The sequence below is a fragment of the Brassica napus genome, unplaced genomic scaffold (assembly GCF_020379485.1).
Source record: "Brassica napus cultivar Da-Ae unplaced genomic scaffold, Da-Ae ScsIHWf_2276;HRSCAF=2934, whole genome shotgun sequence".
NCBI classification, from domain to species: Eukaryota; Viridiplantae; Streptophyta; class Magnoliopsida; order Brassicales; family Brassicaceae; genus Brassica; species Brassica napus.
In genome coordinates this window covers 1-9,148 of record NW_026015668.1, presented here as the reverse complement: position 1 = coordinate 9,148, position 9,148 = coordinate 1, and the positions used below count along the sequence as shown (strand labels likewise).

At 37.6% G+C, this 9,148-nt stretch overlaps 1 pseudogene; it reads right to left on the bottom strand.

Annotated features, from left to right (window-relative positions):
• Positions 1-7,696: 7,696 nt before the first annotated feature.
• On the bottom strand, positions 7,697-9,082 carry LOC125600473 (annotated as a pseudogene).
• Positions 9,083-9,148: the final 66 nt, after the last annotated feature.

The window sequence follows — 9,148 nt, the reverse complement described above, 5'->3', positions numbered from 1 at the left end:
ATATTTTGGTACCCAGGTACCAGTCAATGATACAATCGGTGCCATCTGATCTCTAGCCTCACGTTTTGTTATTTATCCCGTTTAAACAACCAAAAGAGGTGCAAAAAATTGTTGTTTTTGTTTCATCAGTAGTTTTTTTAATAGATTTTCTTCAGCGTATTTCAGTCTGATCTTGAGATTCAAAAAGCATTATATTGTACAGTTTTTTACTTTGAGAAATATTAATCAGATTAAAAAGACGTTCGTATTTTTCATTTGCTGATTTTCTGAGTACGTTTCTATATATGTGCTTATGTTTTCAAAGTGATCTGATTATTGTGTGAGTTTGATGTTCCTTCGGTTCCTTACATTCGTAGAATGCACTGTTTGAGATTGTGAGAATGGTGAAGGCGAAAGTGATATCTTGCATATTTACATTGTTTTATCCATTTATTCATGTGCATTTTCATCATATAGATTAGGATTTAGCCATGTCTAGGTTGCATTTTGCATACATATGTCTCTATTAGGTATTGGAGTACCACATGGAGTTCCTGGAGACATTTGGGTGCATTTGGAGCTCAAAGGAGGTGATTAGAGTGATCTTTGGACGAGCATTGCCTGGAGCGACCTCTCAGAGCGACCTACCAAGGTCATTCTTAGCTACAGCAGGAGCTATTGTTAATGTGAAGGAAGGCACGATTGATCTCCATTTGGGTAAAGAGAACATCCTCCACTTTGACATCAAGGGGAAAATGAAGAAACCAACTGTGTTCGGGCAAGCCTTCTACATTGAAGATATGGGCACTCCTGCTGATGAGCACCTTGAAGAGTTACCACCTGAGGACGACGAGGAGGGATCATCTCCCTCTACTCATTCCCCATAGAAGGTAACCCACTACTTTCCCTTGTATATACCATTTCGTTTTTGCATATTAGTTTTCTCTTTTTGGATATCTCTCTCTCCTTGACAACGCAGAGACTGTGTCATTTAAGTTTGGGGGAGGTACCAAATATTTGATCATGTTTGCTTTGATGTTGTTTCATTGAGTCATGCATTGCATACCTATTTGCATAAAAAAATCATTTAGTTTGCATCATTTGCATTTCTAGGAGAGTCTAGAGCATATAGGTTGCATTTACTTGCATTGGGAGCAATGATTTGAATGCCTTGTAAAGAACATTACCTTGCACCTGAGTAGCTTATGCACCTCTCAAAAAGACTTGTATTCTTCGAGCCTTGAAAACTCTTCCTGAAACTTGTTGATTGCTGAAACTCAACCTTTGAAGCCAACTACAACCTTGTTTGAACTGAACGAACTTAATGCTTCTTGCTTATGGTCCCTTTTGTACTGAGTCATGGATATACACACTTGAGTTGTCACATCCTTTATGCCAATCTTTTTGACAAACTCGAGTGGTACACCATTCCCAAAGCCCTTCCCTCCTTTTAAGCCTTCATTGATTGATGAGTGAGGCTTTTTTCGGAAAGTCTTACATGCACATAATGTTGTGAGTATCGGGAACGACAATGCTTGATCTTCATTCTTGCTAGATTAGGCACATTATTGTCTAGCCATAGGATGGGGGGTGAGTGTTGTAAAGTGTGATTTGGGAGTATGAGAAAGTTGAAGGAAAAGAGTGAACTCTTGTGTTTAATTGACTAGTCTTTATGGGATAAGTAGAGAAACTTCTAACTAAATTTGTGAAAAGTCTTGGCTCCCCAAAAATATAAAAAAATATATATATTAAAAAATAAAAAATAAAATAAAGAAAAAGGGGCTAGCAAAATCAGTATGAGCTAAGAGGTGTTCAAAAAGTGTAAGAAATCCCTTGTAAAAAAAGAAGAGTTTTATGTTGGGAAATGCTTTTGGAGTCCTTGGGTGAGAGATGTGAGTTGGGTTTGGAATGGGGAAATGAATGTGTATCATATATGTTTGGGAAAGGGTAGAACAATGGGATTGAGCATTGTATGCATGAGTTGATCCATTTCTTAGATATATTATGTGCAATGTCAAGGCTACTTGTCTTGAGAGTATACCATCTTAAATATCATATATCTTGAACCCCTTGACTCACTTGATTAAAAAGCTTCCCTTTACCCAAATGATATGGACCAATTGACCATTTGCAAGAATTCACTTGATGCTATGCTTAATGAACTTGAGACTTGGCTGATTTGCATGTGTGAATGCATGATGATGAGTGTAGGGATGAAAAGAGTTGAGATAGGCCTAGAGAAGTTAGAGTATAATAAGAGAGGGTGTACTAATGCTGAATTTAGATGTTGATTTGAGTGCTTGTGTGTTTCTTTTGGCTATGAGCTCCCACCTTCAAACCTCTCTCCCTATGAGTTCTGGAAAATTCACTTGAGGACAAGTAAAAGAATAAGTTTGGGGGAGTTGATATCTTGCATATTTACATTGTTTTATCCATTTATTCATGTGCATTTTCATCATATAGATTAGGATTTAGCCATGTCTAGGTTGCATTTTGCATACATATGTCTCTATTAGGTATTGGAGTACCACATGGAATTCCTGGAGACATTTGGGTGCATTTGGAGCTCAAAGGAGGTGATTAGAGTGATCTTTGGACGAGCACTGCCTGGAGCGACCTCTCAGATCGACCTACCAAGGTCGCACCCAGCCAGAGCGACAAGCCCAGAGCGACTATCGCAAGTCGCTCCAGCCAGAGCGACCTACCGGAGCGACGCCATGAACTCACTCGCCATTTACGCTTCGGAACGACCTCCTAGAGCGACAAGGCGAAGTCGCTCCAGCTCCTAGAGCGACCTCACCACAGCGACACCCAGAGGTCGCTCGAGTTGTGTCGATTTGAGAGCGACGAACAAGCCGGGAGCGACACCCTAAGGTCGCTCGCGTTTATGGTTTCTGAGCAAGCCAGGAGCAACGTCTTCAGAGCGAGGTCTTCAGAGCAACACAGCCAGGTCACTCGCGAGGAGACGACCCGGGAGCGACGTCTTCGGAGCGACACAGCCAGGTCGCTCTAGGAGAAATGACCCGGGAACTACCTCTCGCAGCGACGTGCCGAGGTCGCTCCGCGTCTATTTGTTTGGCCGAATTCATGTTTTTTCAAGGGCCTTTTGGTCATTTCATTATGCACGTTTTTACTTTTCAAAACCTATGTTTTAAGTACCTTTTGTAGCCACCAGAGACCAGATCTCTTTTCTAGAGAAGAACAACTTGTAAAACTTCTTTTGATTCAGATTTCATTGCTTTGATCTTGTGTTCTTGTTGATTTCTTGTCTATTTCTCTACATGATTAATATGAAATACAATATGGGTTTAAGAGGAATCATGAAGATTAGTGAGTAATCACTTTTTGAATTCTTGGGTTAGGGAGATTAAGGGTGATTATGTTAGTTCTAGGATGTTTTAGTGTAGATCATTCTTGTTCCTTGCTAGTAGAGTATTCATAATGCATCTTCTGAGTTGGCCACTCAAAAGTTGATCAATAAGCATTTCTCCCAAAAGGTGTTTGATGAAATGCCTGAGACAACTCTCCTAGGCTTTTAATATACTTGCCAAAGACATTTGTTGTTAAAGGTGCTAAGATAGCTAATAGACTTATTAGTAATGATTGCCTTCATATTATTCAACCAAAGACATTTGATGTTTGAGATATGTTAGCAAATGAGCATTCATCTAGACATAGAGCTTGCTTAGAATTGTGTCTAGGCTTAAGGTCGATAGTTTGATTGATCATTTGCCATCCTTAGTTCGATACTTGATCACCCAAGGTCTAATCCCTATGCCCATGAGTTCTATTTTCCCTTAGTCAAGAAAGTATCATTCTGTAATTGCTTTCTAGTATTAGTAGTAGTTTAAAACCCCTTTAAATCATCGGTTGCACTTAGATTAAGTAAGTACTTGCATTTTCGGTGCTTTGATATCCCTCAGAACTGGTTCGAAAATCATTTATACTACAACATTTGTCTTAGGAGCCTTGAAAACTCTGAACATCAGAAAGAACAAGTTGTAGAGGGAACGCTGCATTACCGGACTCTGGCATATCAAGTTGTAGATCATCAAGGCTGGCTAGAGAAGCTTTATGAAGCAGAAGTATAGGTGAAGCCATGGTTGGATGATGCACCTAGCATTAATCTGATCTGGGCTGCAAAAAAATTATGAGTATGACTAAGGACATAAATAGTTGGGGGATACATGATACTTATGTCTGTAAGAGAAAGATTGTGTTTAAGAAAGAGTTTGAGCATGAAATTCAGATGATGAATCTGGATGAGTTTAAATTGACATTTTAGAGCAAAGATAACAATAACTGTTAGGTTTCCCTAAACCAAAGAAAAATGTTTTTCAACAAAAAAAACATTAATTAAGCAGAATTAAATAATGTTGGTAGTCGGATAGAATCAGGGCCAATACTATATTAGTTCAAGTACTTACACAACAGAGTGTGCTGCATAAATGTGATCTCTAACTCCAAAAACAGTCCAAACTAATGGGCTATCAGAGCCAACAAGTACTATTCCAATTGAGACTAAAAACATTTATGATTGCTTAGAGTAAAAGACATTGAGAACCTGCAGCATTAGAAAGGGGCAGGGCGTAAGATGAGATGAGAGAACATTCAAAATAAGTAGAATCTACTAAAGGTTACCATTGAAAGCTGCATTTTCCATGGATCTTAATCTATCTAAGGAGTCCGACATCAATAGAGAAATCAAGTATTTCAACTTCAGCAAGTATTTCCCTATAAGATTCATCCCAAAGTCCTTGCTGAGGATAGTAAGAGTTACTAAAATTTTAAAATGATTCAGCATGCTTGCAATGTGGCGTGAGCAGGTGAAACAAGCCAATAAAGTGTTTGAATGCAAATTTTGGTATAGAAGCACATCAATTGGGCGGCCAAGTTATAAAGCAGACAATAAAGAGCTTTAGTTGATTCATTCAAAAAAAAGAAAGCTTTAGCTGTTTTGACAACCTCCAGCTTAATCCAAACCAGCTGTGAATGTGGGAGTTTACAAAAGCACACACACAAGATGCAATAAGCATAATTATTTTATAAAAAATGGCTAATGGGTTTTACCAAAAAAAAAAAAAAATTGGCTAATGGATTTGAGCTTTTTTAATGGAATTTGAGAAATGGAAATGATTTTTTAAGTGGTGGCCATGTTGGCCACTTCATTTGAAACCTAAGTTCTTTTTTGTACCTAAAAATTTCTTAAACAGTGTAAAGATTACGACATCCAAATAAAACTAAATTGTGGACAATGTATTTTAAACCAGAATAAAAAGTGTTTGTAGCTAAAGGAGAACTCCATATGGCTTCTTGAAACAATAGGGCATGACCGGAGTTCTTAACTCATGATTTGATACTTTTTTTAACATTTTTCGGCTAAGAAACGATTCTTATATCTCTTATTTAAGAGACAGTTTTTAGTTCTTCTTAGTTAAAATCTAAGAAAATATAAGAATCGTCTCTTAGCCAAAGCTAAGAACCTCAATTAAGAGACTGAGGTTAATCATGGTCCCTCTTGATTCAAAATCTTTCTGTGTAAAACCGAGATAATCTCGAAGAAACCAAATTCAACTTCAAGGATACAATAAAAAGTCCCTTTAATTGTGTTCTATAAGTATATTGATTTAGCGATAGGGAATAATTAGATAGAGTGTCATATTTTTTATTCATATAATAATTAAATAGAGTGTCATATTTTTTATTCATATATCGCCAAAACAAATTACTGTGAACAAATTGTTTGTTTATTTCCTTTATGTGGAAATAAAACAATTGCGATTTTTTTTTGAAAAAAGTTGTTTACCAAAGCAACTTCTTATAAATATGGTCCAAATTTAAATGATGTGGCGTATAATTTTAATGGAAAATGTACTAATATTTAGGCAACGTAAATATAGTAAAAAGAAGCTAAATGGAATCATTAGTTCGATTTGCCACAAAGAACAATTAATCAAATAATTTTAAAATTTTAAATAATATAGAAAAAATATGCAAATAATTCACTCCAAAATGTTATGAAATAATAGTAACATGTTACCTAAAAGATATAACTTAATATATATATATATATGAAACCTAAATTGTATCTTTATTCTCAAATATTGTTTATGTGATATGAATAATTTCAAAAATCAACTTAATAAGTGACAACTGTTTTTTCCCTATCTAAAAGGATTAAAGTTTTTTGACTAAAACAAAAATATACAAGTTATCATTTATTCTAGGGACTTTATTTTACCTGAATTTAAAATGACAAATTGACAAGTTGAAAATGAAAGTAAATGACCTTGGAAAGATTTTCGCCGAGCATAAACAATGTGAAGATCAATCAGGTCGTGATGAAAAGGCAGCAAAAATGTTGCAATGTGTTGGAATTTTTCTGATTTAAGTTACTCACGTGATTATAAAAGATAAAACATCTTATAAGCTCATTACAAAGCGCAGAAGAAGATGTGAGAGATAAGACAATCAGTATCGAATCCATTGGAGAGAGTGATCTAGGAGCTCCCAAATTATAGAAGCTTCATCACCGAACCAGAGCCTTCGAGACTCAAAAACATCAGGTATATTTCAAACACTAACATTACTTCCTGAATCCTGAGAGAGGGAAGAACAACAGAAAGTACCCTCGATTGTTGGTTGTAGTATTAAGCTGAATGCTTTTTATATCCTTTCACGTGATTTCATCTCATTCATCTTCTTTTAAAGTTATTCTGGCTTGCATGCTTTCTTATATTTTTCCAAATAAACCATAACCCCTCGGATCAATATGCATGATTTCTTTCTCACTCCCTTATTATATTTAAAATGCAAACTCTAATTTACCTCTGAAATTTATTGTGCAAATATTGAACTTTGATACAGCTTATAGTCAAAGAAGATCATCAGCAGAATATTAATAAGTGGACACCAAGTTCTCTAGCTACTTTCCAAGCTCAAACTTTGTAAGTTTTTATTACAATGTTATCAAATGATGTAACTGTATTTATACTAACTTAAAACGAAAATGATGTACGCGCGGACAACTACCTAGTATACATAAAAAGGTTATAATTTGCCAGAACTAGAGTTAACTTGATAGTGATTTGAGTGGAAGAACATACATATCCTGAACAGACGGAACCGTTCTCTATAGTCTCGTTATGATACCGTAGTAGAAGTTTTTTTTTTTTTTTGCTAAGTCGTAGTAGTATTAGCACATTTCTGAAAAGTCTATGCGGCTCTACTGTTTTACATCTTTGGTTAGAGGAAGAGCTACTCTTTGGAGATGATCTGGTTTGGTTTGTTTTGTGTGGCTCCGAGGAACTATTATGAGCCCGGAGCACCGTGGCCTCTGTTATGTTTGCTCCGGCAAGAGTTGTCTTTGTCTCTTCCATATCATAGCCTGCGTTAGAGACATTCACAGAATTCATAAGTCAGAACACAACGACTGTGCAAAGTGATTTAGTAAACATAAGAGAGGAAACTTACAGTCAAGAAAATAAACTGAGCACACAAGAAGTATAAAGTGAAGAGATGCTAATTGCTACTAACCCCGAATGTGACACATGCCTCAACACGCTCTGGATTCTTATATTCGGTTGTTAAGTGCATAAGAATACCAAAGTCGAAATCTGAGCAGACATAAGAAAGACACCATGTAGAGGCAATTGCTAATTTTTGTTTCTTCTGACCTCTTAATCACATTTAAACAGAAAAAAAATGGGATATTAACTAATGCATAAATAAAAAATCCCGTTTATAAATTGCAAGAGATAGTAGTGACTGCAAGAAACGTAATTCTCTCAAAAGATGGATTATACACAAAAAGGGATATACAAACTTACAAAGAGAATCCGTAACTTAGAGAAACAGATTCCAAAACTCGATATGGTGGTCAAAGACCAAAACTAATAAGTCATAAGGTTACAGAAACATCATCTGTTGTAAGTGTCCCAATCAAAGTTGGGTTGAGAATAAGCTTCGTAATCAACTGGCCCGTCGACGATGCTATCGACGGTCTGAATACTCCTGAGTAGAGCGGGTGATACCGTTCTGTATCCGAAGGCAAAAGCTTGTACATCACAAGCAACCCAAGCGTGAAAATCGCTTGAAGCTTCGTGGAATCTCCTTTGACAGAGAAGAAAAACAGCATGGAGACGAGTACAGCAGGTCGATGCAGAACCGCATGATGCACAAAACCGTGTCCATGAGCTTCCCTTCGTTCCCTGCAGGGAAGCCGCGGACTCTGTACACGTATAGGAAGTTGTATTTGTCAACAATGTATCTGTAACCAAAGTAAACCGCGCCTACAGGGACCACGAGTGGAGCGAACGAAGAGTATATCATTGTTAAGGCAAAGATGGTGAGGTTGAAGGCGTAGTATTGTGCAAAGTCGAACTTTTGTTTTGGAATCGGTGAGGTTCGGCTGATAGGGTACTCAGCGAGGTCTTGGCTCATAGGTTCAACGTCGCCGAATCTTGGAGACTCGAACATGTTTTCAGGGAGAAGCGGCGTCTCAAGGTTACTTTGATTTCCAAAGGGTACTCTTCGTTTTGCTCGGGACTAGCTGAAGCATATCGTTCTTCCGAACTTCTGGATTTTTTTCTTGATCCAAGGGATGGAGCGAGTAGATCAAGGAGATTCCCAAGAACGTGCTCGTGATGAGGAAAGCTCGAGCAGAGACGCATGACCTTGATAAGAGGAGGCTCACGTATTCTCAATCCTCTTGCAATCCTCACCGTCTAAATAGCAGCGGTCATTCATTTTTCAGAACGCGCTTTCAAGCGACGACTCGACGAGAGCCTTTAGCACGATGAGGTTCACGAGGAAGAAGCAAACCATCTTCAAGAGAGCTGCTCTTTGTTCACCTGAGACAGTTAGGTGCCGCTCGAACTTGGAAAGGTAGGAGAGAGCAGAAGGGATGATAATGTACATGCTACGAATATGAACACGTTGGGCATGAACTGAAAAATCAGAGAACCGATCCAGCCAGAGGTTTGCACCCAAGTGAGCCAAGACTGAGCACTATCCAACGCTTCAGCATTAAAGATCCTCCCGGCACTCACCAATGCACTTATCAGGCCAGTGGAGAGCTGAAAAACACAATAATCAACAGAAAATAGTATTAACAATCACTCTCTCTTAAAGCGATCTGTGAGACTTCCCAGTCCGTTCGTCAAATCCA